The following is a 14,968-nucleotide window of genomic DNA, read 5'->3' on the forward strand; positions in this document are numbered from 1 at the left end:
GGTCTCAAGGACCGTAGCTAGCAAATTACTGGGATTTATGATGGGTCCTTAAGACTATTGAGGGTATGCAGCAAGGATGAGCGGACATCTGGTTCCCGTCTGGCCCGCAGTGTGTGGCCTGGGCTAGGTATAGTGTCGCCCGACGTAACACTAACTTTATTCGACTAAATATCCAAAGATTATGAAATACACCACTCTAACTGTTCTGGCTATCAGAAATCTTTCTCTTGGATTTTCTTTTTGCTAGAAGAAATTAATATTACTCTATAGATCCACTTTCGCGCTCCATTCTCAAATTCTCAACTATTACGGGGTGTAAAGCTACATAAATCGCTCCATTACCTTCCAATAACTTTATTCAACCAAGAAAGAGCTTCATTTTGTACCCTTTCTTTTCCAATATGAATCAATGTTACTCTATATTTCCACTTTCCTGCTCCACCTTCAAACTGTTAATTATCAGGGAACGTGAAACTGAATAAATTGCTCAGTCATCTCCCAATAACTTTATTCAACTGAAATAGACGTAATTTCATCTGTTCTGGACGTAAGGAATTTAATTCTTGTGTCTTCTTCTTCCAATATAAATCGATATTACCTTATACTTCTTCCAAATGCATCTATTCAATTGACTTCTAGGAAGATCATTCGGCCAAGACAGATACGATTTTACTCATATTTCTCGTAGAAAGTTTCGTTTTCGAGCCTTTCTTCGCCAACAGAGACTACTAACTTCGCCTATCAACAACATCGTCGAAAAGCCACCACCGAAATTCCGATATCCAAAGCAGGACAACGTCGAAACTGAGGCCGACGATCGCTGACGACGCGTTCCGCCGTGCCGCGATCCAGTTATCACTTATTTACGACGTCTCGAGGCAGCGGACGAAAAAGAATTGCGTGTCAAAGGCGGCCGAGACTGAACGTCGTGAAAATTTTATACCCCGTAGAAATCCTCTCTCTATCTCGTGCTGCACGCCAATCACCATCAAGCCATCGTAGAGCGCCGCGTGTTTCATGGCTCGATACAGTTTACATAAAACTATAAAATTATGGTCGTAGCCGAAAACTCACCCTGCGAGGAGAAGTATAGAAGATCACGGGGAACATGGAACGAAAGCATCGGAAGAGGAACACGATGGAAAGGTAGGGAAGAGGCGCAGGGGAGAAGCTATATCGTAAAGTCGATGGGGTATTTTTACATGAAGTCATTAAACCCGGTTTACTGCGAAACAAAGTACCTCGACGTCTCTCTGTGTTCTCCATCTCGTGTTCACAGCTGCGCTGTTCGTCGCGTCGCTTAATTACTCCTCATCGCCGAATTAAGGAGCTAGATCGCGTTCTGCTTTAACGAGAGACGAATGTTTAATGAGGGACCTCCCGTGGGCCACGTATTTGCAGAGACAGTTTTCACGGTGTAAAGAAGCTTGTTGTACGTTGCGATCGTATTTCCTTTCTTTTTTCTTTTTTTTTTCTTTCGCGACAAATTATTAAATTAGCTGGGAGTTTAGAGAGAAAACGAAGGCTTTTGGATATGAAAAAAAAATTCCAGGCTCCTTCTCCTTCTTTTTTATTTCTAGGTATGTTTCAATGAATCGCGGAATCTACCGGCGGAATTCTGATTGTTTGGCAGAGAAACAATTTACAATTTTTGACTTGGATAGAAAATTGAAAAACTAGTCTGAAGGGTGTTATATAAATTAATTGAATACTTATCTGCTAATTAAAAACTAATCTAAAATGAGTCAAGTAATAACTTTAGTTATTTAATTACTTAGATGCACTCAGAGTAATTTAAAAATTTTTAGATAACGCGCAACCTACTCTGAAAATATGTAATTAAGGTAAAATGCGGTTATAAATAAATTACTGAGATGTAGTACAGTGAAATAATAATAAAAGAAAATAATATAACATACAGATAAAATAAAATGTAAAATCTACAACCTCGTACTTAGATTTTAGGTCACTTGATATCGAAGAAGAGCGAAAAGGAAAAATACAAAAAGTAATTTGAGAAACAGCAATAGCTTTTGAATTAAGGTTAACATTTGAAAGAAAATGAACCAGCACAATTTTTCCGACGTATCAAAAATCTAGGTCCCATTTCCCCTAAAACTTCCAATTCCATCGCAATCCCATTTCCTTGCGGAACTGAAGCAAGTAGATTTTTCCAGGTCATGGCCAGACACGAAGAATCAGACGCTTCTCGTACGACGCTTCGTTCGATTCGTTGATTTTTTGTTTTTGCATTTCGGTCAAGAATGTCCACATTGACCTAGAAGCAACGAATTCGGCTATTTAGACGATAGTACTGCTGACGTAGGGAATTTTTATGCGCAGTGACGAAAACCAAGGAGATTGGGACCGAGCTTATCGAATTTACGATACGCAATCGAGAAACGAACGTAAGCGATGCTTCTTCTTTTTTTTTTTAAATAAAATCGCTTATCTAACTGATAGCATTTCCATATATTTCGTACTGTATTTTCGTGCTCTCCTCTGTTACTAAGGAGAAAGATTCTTAACCCAGTTTTGAGATGGGTTTTGTGAAAAGTCCAAGACTTTCGTTAAATAAATAGAAAGAAGCACATACGAGAATACAGAAACATGAAAATAAGGAATAATATGCTCTGAGAAATAGAACGAAAGATTTCAGAGAAACTATTTTGTAGATAAAATATTTGTATTAAATTTAAAATGTATGATATAATGTATTACTTATTGGATTGTTTTTTGGAAATAATATTTTCCAGATGCCTTGTTTGATAACGAGTGTATTGTTATAAGCAGATTAGGAAACTCTGTATCACTCCAGAACCAATTACTGAAACTTTATCAGTCTTGTTTTATTTTAATCCCACGATGAAACGTAACTCGTTGACATACATTTTAAGTCCTAAACTAACGCCGTCGATGGGATTGCTTGGAAAATACTATTTCTTGTAGAAAAATGTAAATCAATAATTATTCAATTACGCTATACAATCAAATTTTCTAGTGATGATTTTCACAGACGAAACAACCAAACTACTGTCGTATTTTATCTCAATTTTTTAAATAAATAATCCGTGTCTTTGAGAATCACCGTCAGACCACGAATTTTGAAACACCTTTGGGAAAGTTAAAGATGTAGAAATGCAGAAAATTCACGTAATAGCGATAAATCCGTAAACTATCCAGAATAAACTAGTCGTTATTTAACTATTCGTTATTTAACTATTCGTTAAGCGAAACAAATCTTTATTTAAGCTACGCTCCCTCAATTATATTCATAAAAATAGAAAATTGTATAAATACCCGCAATACGATTATTACCCTTCATCCCCAACGATAATCTTTACTTACCGATATTAATTAAAACATCACCATTCCCTAGATCCAATTTCTTCTAAAAGAAGACTCCACTCTTTCCAAAACCATTAACAATTACTACCAACAAGCCACCCTATTCATCGAACCCTCTCACTTCCAAGCAACCATTTGCAAAACCGTACCATTTACGACTCAATTTCCTAACACTATATCTTCTCCCTTTTTACCCTACTTCCAAATATTCGCGTTTTAAACGCTCGCTCATCAAAGGCATCCACCGGCGTCGTTTCCCGCGCATACATTAAAATCTACCTTAAACGTCGCGAAACGGAGAACATCGACGAGGGACGAACGAAACGAGAGATCGTATACGGGGATCGCGTTGTTAAAACGCCGCGTAGACAAACAATTTTTAAGGGGCAGTTAAATCGCGACGTTGTACGTTCCTCGGTGGTAATCATTCGATACGGTAGAGGGGCCATTTCTGGCCCATCCGGCGGGATACGTTTTACGAACAAACTCGCTGTGCCTTCCTCGTCGTGCCACGCGCTTTTTACCCGTATAAAAAATTTCGCGTCTTATTTAAACGTTCCCCAAAGCCAGGCTCCATCTCAGCTTGCCAAGCGGGTAGGTTCGAGAGAGGGAAGACGAGGGAGAACGTCTAATATCGTTCTTCTTTTACGATATAAGTTCGAGGGTGTGCAGCAGAGTCGCGAAGGGTTAGGTTTGTCGAAACGAAGAAGGTTTCCGAATGAAACGGATTATAATTGACGCGGTGGCCATAAATCTCGAGCGTTTGGGGTTTTATGGTGAAACGGGAAATTGGCTCGAGATGCCTGCGACTATTAAAAATATGCAAAGTTTTCTTAACCCAAGACGTCGATGTCTTCTTGCGTTTTTTTCGGTGACAGGGGTTTTATTCGAGCGTTGAGCTGGAGTTATAAATCTCGTTGAACGACTTAATGCGTTGTATTGGTCTTTTAATTTAATCAACGTTTTGACCAAGTCATTTTTTCAAAATTTCACTTCCGATATGTATCAAAAGGATTTATATGTATCTTAATATATTCCTAATTAAATAAGAAACACGAATGAAGATCACGAAAATTGGAAACCAATTTTTCTCACTTCGTATCAATTTGTTACTGTTGAAGTGCCCAATGGGTCGTAACCGAAGATTACAGACAAAGAATGCGATAAATCACATCTTCTCCTTTATTCTTTCAATACAAATTTATCCCATCCATTAACCATTCCAACAACTACCTCGCTTGAAATATTATTTACACCTGCGCATGTTACGTAGATTCTTGCATTTTTAAATATCCCATAAATGCATAGAAACTTAGTATATATCGTGTTCGTCTCTTATGGTCTTCAATTGTAAACGCTCGTAGACTGTACCAGTCGTATCTATATCAAAAATACAATATAGTACGTTTTAACGAATAAAATTAAATCGAACGTGCATTAAGAAGGCTGTACTCTCGACGTGTCGGCTTTATCAGTCACGAGCAGTCGCGTTAACTGATCGAAGCGTCTTCGACTGATCGTCGTGCGCTCGGTAGGGCGAACGCCGAAAGCTTCTTCGCGGTTGTAAAGTCGCGTCTTATCCGCGAGAGATAGCGAGGCGGAACAAGCGTGACATTGAGGAGACGTTAGAGGCGCGATACGATTGGATAACAAACATTTTATCGCGTTTAATTTCGCGCGGCAGGCGTTAAACTTTAACAGCTTCTTTGGTAATAAATAATATTATGCACGCAAGTTCTCCGCTGCCTGTTTTCCTTTAGGGCCGTGTAAGAGCCGCGGGGCAATTAAATAAAATGCGATACCGTTCGAGTTATGACTGGAATCTTTTATGGTTTATGAGCACGCCGCGTATTCCTTAAATCGGAGCATAAAGTAACTTCGCCGTGGCTTATATACGACGCGTAGCAGGGCTTTTTCAGTTGGCTGGAAAACATTTTCAATGCGACGGATTTATCGAGTACTTACTTACTTTTGGAATAAAAGCGACACAGGCGTGTTGGACGTTCAATTAGAAAATGCTATGGCGACAGGAATCGTTTAATTTCTTTCATAATGGATGGATGTATTGATAAGTTTTGCTTATTTTTTTAGCGTGATTGGTACGTCGAAATTTTACACGCGATAAACGATAACGTATCGGAATGTGTAACTAAATACGATAGCAATACTAGCGTGGAATTAATAACTGTTTTATTTCATATTCTACGCTCACATCGATCAACGTGGTTTCTCGAATAGTTGGTGGAATCTTTTCTATTTTCTATAACAGTATGAGAACAGTTTATTTCAAAGACAACAATAGAAGTAGTTCGCCGGTGTTTTAATCTGGTGAAAGCTTCGCGAATTCCTGTTCCAAATTCGTTCCATATTCTATTAGAATTTTAAAGCTTGATGTAGTGATTCAATGGCAGTGGAATATAATAAAAATGAAACATCTTTCACGATTTTGTTCAAAATCTAACTAACGATAAATCGACAATTTTATAGCTGCAGACTTATATTGGGTTATATATCTTCCTAACAAATCTCGTATGAAAAATTCGCCCATATATTCAGAAAAATATAGAAAAGTATATTAAAACTTAAACAAATCTGCATTCAATGAAACCGAAATATAACGAAAATAAAGTACGATTACATTAATGCAGAGAAGTAGTTGAATCCTGTAAACTTAGATAAAACCATCACCATCAAGAAATCACTATCAGCAGGTTCAGAAATAAAATTATACTATAAGATTCGAAAGATCTTGGTACAAAACGATCTCTAGAATCGGTTGACGACGGTGTGGCAAGATTCTTGATACCGTCTGCCCTGTCTGGATAGTCTATCCGCGGACGAGGTGCAATTCCGCGGGCGAAGTGTTACGGACGATGGCTCGTGTGATTCTCGATTACACGTTCCGTCATTACGAGGCCGGTATTTTATCGTCCAACTGAGTTAGGGCGGTTCCGCTCGTTAACCGGAAACTTCCAAGGGATCGTCTCGGTGAAATTTAAATTGAGAAAGTATTTTACGAGCGTGCGACAGTTTCACGGTGGCGTTGTCACATCTTGATGAACTTGCTGTAACGATCGTACGGGAACGTCGTAGTCTGGGCCCTCCGTTTTCCTTATCCTTCGTCGTCCCAGGAAATCTGATTCGCGAAATCGGCCATTTTCCAGGGATTAACGAACGATGATCGCTTATTCGGACCATTTATCCTCGATTGCTCATCGCAGACTGTAATTATCATAACGGATCGTCGTTCACTGTTTGTACTGGAATCTAAAATTTGTTCGACACCTGTGGATTTGGATCGGTGCAATTGGGACAAGTTGACGAACTATCTGTTCTTGTATTGGGGGCAGCTTGAAAGTTTTCAAAAAAGAACGAAAAAATAATTTTTGAGCAACTATCAAAGAAGAAAGAAAGCTTCAAGGAATCAACGATATACATAGGAAAAGATGTACGTTTATTTAGATTTAACGAATAAATGCTTTTCATGGATTATCAACTCCATTTAATATTTATCCTCGAACATGTTGTTAGGATGTAGAGATGGAAACAACTTTTATTTCATAATAAACTTCTTTTCCAAAATTCTTCGCCTCAAAGTTCTATCCAAAATTACACTAACCCTGATACGTTCTTTGATGATCTTCCTTGATACGTGTAATTTTTCGTTTCCTAATTTTATACGACGATCTTTCTACAAACTTGTATACATTGAAACGAGTGTGAAATTTGTGTATAAAAATTCAGAGATTGTAAGAAAGTAGAATGATATCGAGTGCAACTTTGCCCGAAGAATTTCGAGAAACGAAAAGACGAAATTGAATCGCAAGCCACAAAAACAGTTACTTACAGAGGCGTATGAATAGCAATGAAAAAATCTGCTTTCCTAGCAAGAAGCTGCCTCTGTGGAAACTTGAAACCGCTGTTTACGCACTGTGCAAGCGCCGCGTGAACGAAAACCCATAAAACACGTGCTGTCGATAAATTACGATGAACTCGCAATCCAATGTTTCACGCGTCGTTCGAATCGCGAAACACCGTGTCGCGCCGGGAAATTCGTTTTTCCACGACTGATTTAAGGGGATCGAAATCAATGCGACAACCTCGACGGAAATATAGAATAGACAGCTGGTTGATTAATGTTGATACCGGGAAACGCTCGGTAATAATGCGCTCGCGTGCAGCAGAGCGGCCGATGAGAGCGGCGAACGTGTAATTTGTGTGATTTTACTATTCGCGTTGGCGTTTTGTAATTGTGATTGATGAGCACCGGCCACGTTAGACGCGAATATGTTATGGCTATACATATGTTTGTCGTACGAATGGTCGGATTATTGGTCACGTGTGTTGCGTGGATAGCAAACATAATTGCGCGTGAATCGTTCGCACCTTTCATCGTTGAATTTTGGCGTAGTTGATATTTACAATGATGGAAAATAGTCATCTTTTGCTTTGGCTTCGGTTACGGATAGTTTCAGTTTTACTTGAATATGCTACAGTTTTTACTTATTAAATTGCATTTTAAGCTCTGATGCTTTTATATTAGGTTGTTGCAAAAGTTCTTTTCGTTTTATCAGGAAGTAGTAGATGCACAATATTTTTTGTTTTATATTATTTAATGAATTACGTTTGATCCATTTTATTCTCCATTATTATTTATCCATTATTATTTGATCCATTTATTACTACATAATGGATCATACATGAATCCATGAATTAATATAAAATAAAAAATGTTGAGCATCTATTATTTCACTTGTGAAACGAAAGAAACTTTTAGGACAATCTAATATCTAGCTTCAATTATATTAGGAATGCGGATTTCTATTTTGTATTTTATTTTTCTTATAGATCGCTTTAGTGATATGTAAACTCGATACAGATAATATTTGCCTTCTTTTCGTCGTTCCGTCATATTCTCGTTTCATTGGAAAAAGAAACCCCGAGTTTGGAGAAGCAGAGAATTTTCAACATAAAATGAAAATCAGAAAATATGTTAAAAGCAACCTTATATTCTTTTCGAATTAAAAATCTTCTTAACGAAGGATAAACGCGATGGATATCAAAACTGCGAAAAATGAAGCTGATTAAATATTCTGTGTTTCACTATCAAAGATTGAGTTGCTGTTTGAAAATCTATATAATGCACTGAACGTCTTCTTTACTTTGTCCCTTACCTTATCCGTATCAACTGGATCTAGTAATCATTCGCTAAGCCATTCACCACTTCCAACCACGCACTTATCTCTAACAACGGCAATAAAAACGAACATATAAACACGTGTCATTTTCTACGGCAATTTACCGCTACATTTTCACTTCGTTGTAGCCTGAAAGATAAAACAACAAGAACTGAAAATAATCGTGCTACGTACATCGTTGCGGGTAACATCGTGGAAGCGACCGCGTGCCTATAATTTCTACAATTTTAATCAATCTTTAATGGCGCGTCGTTGTGAACGCGTAATCTGTCATCGGTAGCGAATTACTTACAACGTTTCGTACGTCCGGAGTAGGGCTTAATTTAGCCGATAATTAGCGGCCGGATACATTTTTGATCCGTGAGTTACACGCCAGGTAGCCGGGACGCGGTGATTCCAGATAAGCCCGACATCGCGAGGCGAAAAAGCACCGCTACCTTCGTGGAAACGAACGATAACGCGCGGTCTACGCCTCTGTCCGATTATCGAATTACATGTATAATAAATGAATTATCGCCGGCTACGCGTTATATAATTACGGATTAAGCGTCAGGCACGGGGATTTCGCGGATATAGAGACGCGTCATATGTCGATCGACGTTCACGTCGACACGTAAGATGCGTTCTGGCGTTTCATTAAAAATGATCGAACAGCGAAAACGCATTACAATATTGCGCACCATGTAGATACGTATCTCTCTGTCGCTTCGCGTTGTTACGATCGAGTAGGAAGATAAGTGGTGAGCGTAGATTGTGCGCGCTGGTGTGATTGTAGATTGTAAGCGGGATTTTTTAAATAGGAAATATAAAATAAAAAAAAAATGGATTGGTGTCGTTAAATGGTATAAAGTGTAAACGTGCGAAGAGCAGGTAATGCGAATTGAAAAAAGAAAAAAAATGAATTTCAGGTCCCACCGAGATTTGAACTCGGATCGCTGGATTCAAAGTCCAGAGTGCTAACCATTACACCATGGGACCGCTATGAAAGAGTACGCTTCACTACACCTTATTAGTGGATCGATAAAAATAAATCGATAATGGAATTGTTTATTGTTTGTTGATATATATATATACATATTGTAGATTGTTATTATTAAATATTAAATAGCGTGCGTAGTATATGAAGTTAATGTCAATATAAATATAGCTTATGTAATAGAGGTGCTCTCCTAAGTTTAAAAATAAATACGCCTCTTTGTTCAACGCTGTTTGTATAGTGTTTGATGAAAAATAGCAATAAACCGTATTGTATATAGTTGTAGAACAGACGAGGACAGGAGAGTATGTGCACTCAGTGTGCTGAAAATGTTACACAATCGATATTATAAATAGAATTAGTCTGAAGTACAGTGGCAGTGGTAGTTTTATCGGAAATAGACACTTAACTTTGTACCGTAATAACAGGTGTTTTTTATCTCCATCGAGTAAGAGAAAATTATTTGATTTAGCTAAAAATATAATTAAATCGAGAAACGTCGTTATTACGGTAATAGATATTTTTACTTTGTAATAGTCGAATTAATTAAAAATAACACGCCTCTTCCACCGCCATCTGCAAACAAATCTCCGATCATCTCATTCAATTTATCCAACATAAGGCAAGAGACACTGACAAAAAAAAAAGAGGAGAGGAGATACTGGTAATTTACAAACCCCTTGCCACATTCTCGACACTCGAGTTTCCAACCCCGTTTCGACGCGGGGCGAAAAGGAAAAAAAGCCTCTTGAGCCATTTCGCGAGTGTCGTCCCGAATCGGAAGAGGGTGAACAATATATAAATTCAGAACACCCCATCGAGCGGGGGGTGAAAGCGAACATAGATTTCGAAAGCATCGACAAGCGACAGAGAAAGGCGGGTCGGACAGGGTACACAGAATTTTTGGGGGGATGAAAGCGGGTTCGATGTAGCAAACCCTCTCCCTTCGTCGCGATGCCGTGTCAACCCCTAATTGAACGGAAGCTGGCAATAAATATTATGTTTCTTTCGTGGGGCCGGTTTTATAATGGCGCGCTGTCTTCGTACCTAACGGCGGCGGAAGCGGATGTGCAATCAGTGTGACATGTGCTCGTGGCGGACTTTCACAAATTTATTTTCCGAAGCGTCACCGGGGGTGATTCCGGAACGAGCGATTAAACCGAAATTGCTGCTACGCTGACGATGTTGGACGGTACTATTATTTGATTACTTTCTGGAGGAAATTAGGTGATGTCATTTGGACGCAGGTGAAAGTCCTTCGTTCCACTAGTTGCTTCGAGAGCTTGGATTTATGGTTTTTTCAGTATTTCTTCCTTTTTAGTATCCAATAAGGTACTTTTAAAAAACGTATATACAATATAATTTTTCATGTTGTCGTTAAATGAATTGACGAGTTTAGAAGAGTTGAGATTTGTTGATTGTTTGTGTTTGATGCCATTTGATGGCTATGTAGAAGTATTTTTCTTTGACGTGATTAAATACAAAGATAAACTATTAGTGTGAAAGATTGAGTTATTTAATCCTTAAACCTGATGTTGTACTTTGTTACGGACTGATGTCGCAGTTTGTTTTCCTATAAAAACACCAAAATCTCGCTAATCCGATCTTCTACATTCTATCCTGAAAAACCCATCACAAAATAAAGAGAAAATGTCAATCTTTCCTCGCACCTCGTGAATCCTAACTTTAAAATTAACATAAAACTACATCAACGACTTAAACTCCACTTTCCTCGTTCTCGAATTAATCCATGGGAGAAATTCATTCTCCATCGTCGCATCGAAATCGAATATTAATGAAAGGCAAACAAACCGCGATCGAGGAGACCTGGTGGCACGCAACGCACTTAACACCGATCATCCAACGGCGTCGATATGATTAATGACAGGGGACCGAGGAATACGTGTAACTCGTCTACAGGGGTCATTCGTCAAAGGGTTCCGAAAGAACAGGTGGGCCATCGACCCCTTGCTTTGTCTTTCTTCACGGCTCGACCAAAAGCGGACCTCGATCCCTTTGCCTTGCTTTTTCCTTTTGTTTCCCTTAAGGTGCGTTCTCACTGATGTTCGCAAACAGTTCACGGACAACAATCCGTAATTTGTTTGCGTACTGTTGGTATTTATTAAAACACAATTTATTTTAATATTTCTGTAACGCGAAAAGTAGACATCTTCCATTTGTACTTAAATATAAAAAATTATCTAGGATAAATAAACAAATAAAGTGTTTAATTTGACAGAAGATTACAGTCTATCATTATCTAAATATTTTTTTAATTATTTCTATAAGTCCGAATATTTTTGTGACATCGACAGACTATTTGTTGGATATAAAATGCTTGTGATCATCTTATCGAGTATCGTGTTCGCTAACGTTAGTCGTGAACTGGTTGCCAGTGAGTACGTGCCTTTAACGTAGGACAAATAACGTTCTTCTGTGAGTGGAGGAGGGCGTCGCAGGCTGCGACTTCCGGTTCCTTTCCGATAATTAGAAACAGCCTCGTCTCGTGATAACAATAATGCCGCGTGCTATGACCCTCAGGGGGCGGCAGTTCATTCGACATCAAAGCGATGCCCCCCGTAGCCGTGCTATGCATCAGGGTATCGCTAATGAGATTCACTTTACGATGTGCTCGTCTCCACCATTCGCTTCCTTCGTCTACGTTCGATTATTTTGATCATTTCACCGATAGTTCACGCCTTTGAATCGAACCGACGACCCGTTGTTTCCACGCCTTTTTTACGCTCTGACGATCGTCTGCAATTGCAAGGATTTTTTTCAAAGAGGGTTTTTTTAGAGGATGTTATTGTTGCTGAAGAATGGAGTAGTGAGAATGTTTGAAGTAGCATGGAACGCACTACGGACAGGTTGATCAAGAGGGAAGGTCCATGAGATGCGAAGAAAAGAATAGCTGAGAATGGTTATACCTTATTCAATTCGTTTACTTACAATTAATTGTATGACTACATTTATAGCGTGGTTAATAAAGTAATAACTAAATAAATTAATAAAGTAATATTAGAATATTTTGTCTATAAAAAACGCATTTTTATATACTAAACAATATTCTATTTTTTTATCTACTTTAGGTAAAGAAAACAAGGATCGTTTTAAAATTATTATATTCCACAAAAAAATAATTGAACTTGGATTTTCTTTTTGTACTTCACTTCTTTATCAACGATACGGATTTCATATAAATGAAATTGAAACGATACAAAAATTATACCACCTTTCTCTTCCACAGTTACGCGAGTATTTTACAACGTATATACATAGTATAGTACAAATATAGAAATCAGTATACTAAAATATAGCAATAAGTATAGTAAGGTTTATCTCTTCCAAAACACATAGATCCACGAGAAAGTTTCAAACGGTGTAATTAACGCCTTCGTTATACGACTATTTCGTCTAATTGAGATCTCTGAGCGATCGTAAGGTGTTTGTGTGCCACGTAACCGTAGCTCGCTAACTTTTAAATCAACTTTTAATACGATACAATGTTTTTCGTCTCGATACTATTCGAAGCAGATTTATTCGAAGATCAAGCAAAGGAAATTTATCGTCGATGTATTACGAGACGTTATTACGTTCTTAAATTGAATGCCACTTACCTGAGGATTCATTGCCGTGTAACAGGCACTTTATTAAAGATTTTATCATTGTATGATATTAACAGAAGCAAGGAACGAAACTATACGTTACCAATTATACGCACGACCGTCTTTAGCCGTCTCTAGACACGATTATACGTTTCCGTTACGTCGTGTGCTTAATTGGATCGATCATTTCTACCTGGGTAATTTCAGCCTGACGGCAGCTTGCATTAGCGATCTGTGTGCATATTGACCATCCCGTGACTGGTACACATGCATCATCATCATCATCATCATCGATATACTTTTTCTGACGCGTTTGGAAGTCAAGCCGACTTTAATACTCCTACAAATCGATTTACACATTTTTGATAAATAATAGGAGTACGATTAACAAAAAGGAATCGATTTATATTCATGCATTTTAAATTTATGAATATACTATATCGATTGTAACTGGAATAAATATCAGAAAGGAAAGGAAGACAGGATTAATAATTCTATTTATAATTTACTTCGTTTTCCAGTTAGACGTTAATAATTCAATCATTAAATGCACAGACTCGTCAAAATATTCACGCGTCAATTAATTCCTTGTTTCGTAATATCGAGCCATACACGTGGTATAAATTACAACTTCTGACGTCAATTGTTTAATCGGAGGTTTGGTAATACAAAGTGCGTACATGCCAGTACTCGAATATTCTTCAATATCTTTTCTTATCGCAGAAAATGCCATTTCATCTTACGTTATATTACATGCAATGAGCAAGCAGCATTCTGAGTAGCTGCTGACAAAATCACAAGATTTATGCGCGACTAGACAAGACAGGCTGTTAATCTTACAAACGTCGATCACTCGACAAAAAATTGCTACCAAAGACAATCCCGAATAAAGCGAAACAAACAACAAAAAGGTTGGCTCGCTGGTGTTCCGGCCTCGCAGCTCCCACGTTACTTTTCCGCGCCGTTAAGCCGCCTGTTAATTCCCGTTAATGCTTCCCGTTAATTACGTATGCATCTCGATACACGAAGAACCGAGCAGCGGAGGCGAAACAGCACGGTGACGAGCGCATTATGATGCACCCCCTGTGACGGCACGTGACCGAACCGCCGCGAACCGGGCCGGATTTTAAAACGCTCACAACTGAAAGATAGATAGATAGATAGAGGACTTACATAGAGAAAGAGAGAGAGAGAGAGAGAGAGAGAGAGATAAAAAAGAGAAAAGAAAGGTTCGTTCGAGGGGTTCGACTTCCTCCTGCACGAGAGGACGAACACTGTTCGAGTGAATTAACGCTTGGAAAATAAAGGCAACGCGCGTACAGGTCACGGCTGGTGGCAAAATGGCCCGTGACTAACGCACCTTCTATTCTTTCACTCGATTTCGTTTCGAACTCGACGCCATGGAAAATTGTCCACCATATTGCTCGATCGTTTCACGTGTCATGCGTGGTCGACGTTATTAACGGCAGGATATTAAGACAATTTGCAGCCAGGTCAGCCCGTAACGGTGAAAATTGAAACGATTCAGAGCCCGGGGGAGTCACTCCAGCTTTCCCGTAAATAAATGGATAAGTAATCACAGAGGATTTTAATGGCGCGGTCACCGGAAGCGAAATAGAATATTTTTGTTCGATGGCTGGCTTAATTGTGCAAACCTGTACGAATTACTGTTCCATTTCGCGCGATTGGTACGCGCTCATTTATCTGATTTCGTTGCCTCTGACCGCATTCACAATTACGTATTCATGGATATTTTAATGAACTATTCGCGGCGGTGTGATGCTCTCCTCGTTGCCGGCCCCGTTATCGCCCGGAGCGGCCTGGCCATCCCTTCGATTTCC

The 14,968-nt window shown here is 38.7% G+C and overlaps 1 non-coding gene across 1 annotated transcript; it reads right to left on the bottom strand.

The window, feature by feature from the left end:
- Positions 1–9,452: 9,452 nt before the first annotated feature.
- TRNAQ-UUG (transfer RNA glutamine (anticodon UUG)) lies at positions 9,453–9,524 on the bottom strand. Its single transcript has one exon. It is a non-coding gene; the product is annotated as a tRNA-Gln (tRNA).
- Between the last annotated feature and the right edge of the window lie 5,444 nt (positions 9,525–14,968).

Source organism: Bombus flavifrons, chromosome 6, assembly GCF_040668555.2.
Source record: "Bombus flavifrons isolate JBK064 chromosome 6, iyBomFlav1_principal, whole genome shotgun sequence".
NCBI lineage: Eukaryota > Metazoa > Arthropoda > Insecta > Hymenoptera > Apidae > Bombus > Bombus flavifrons.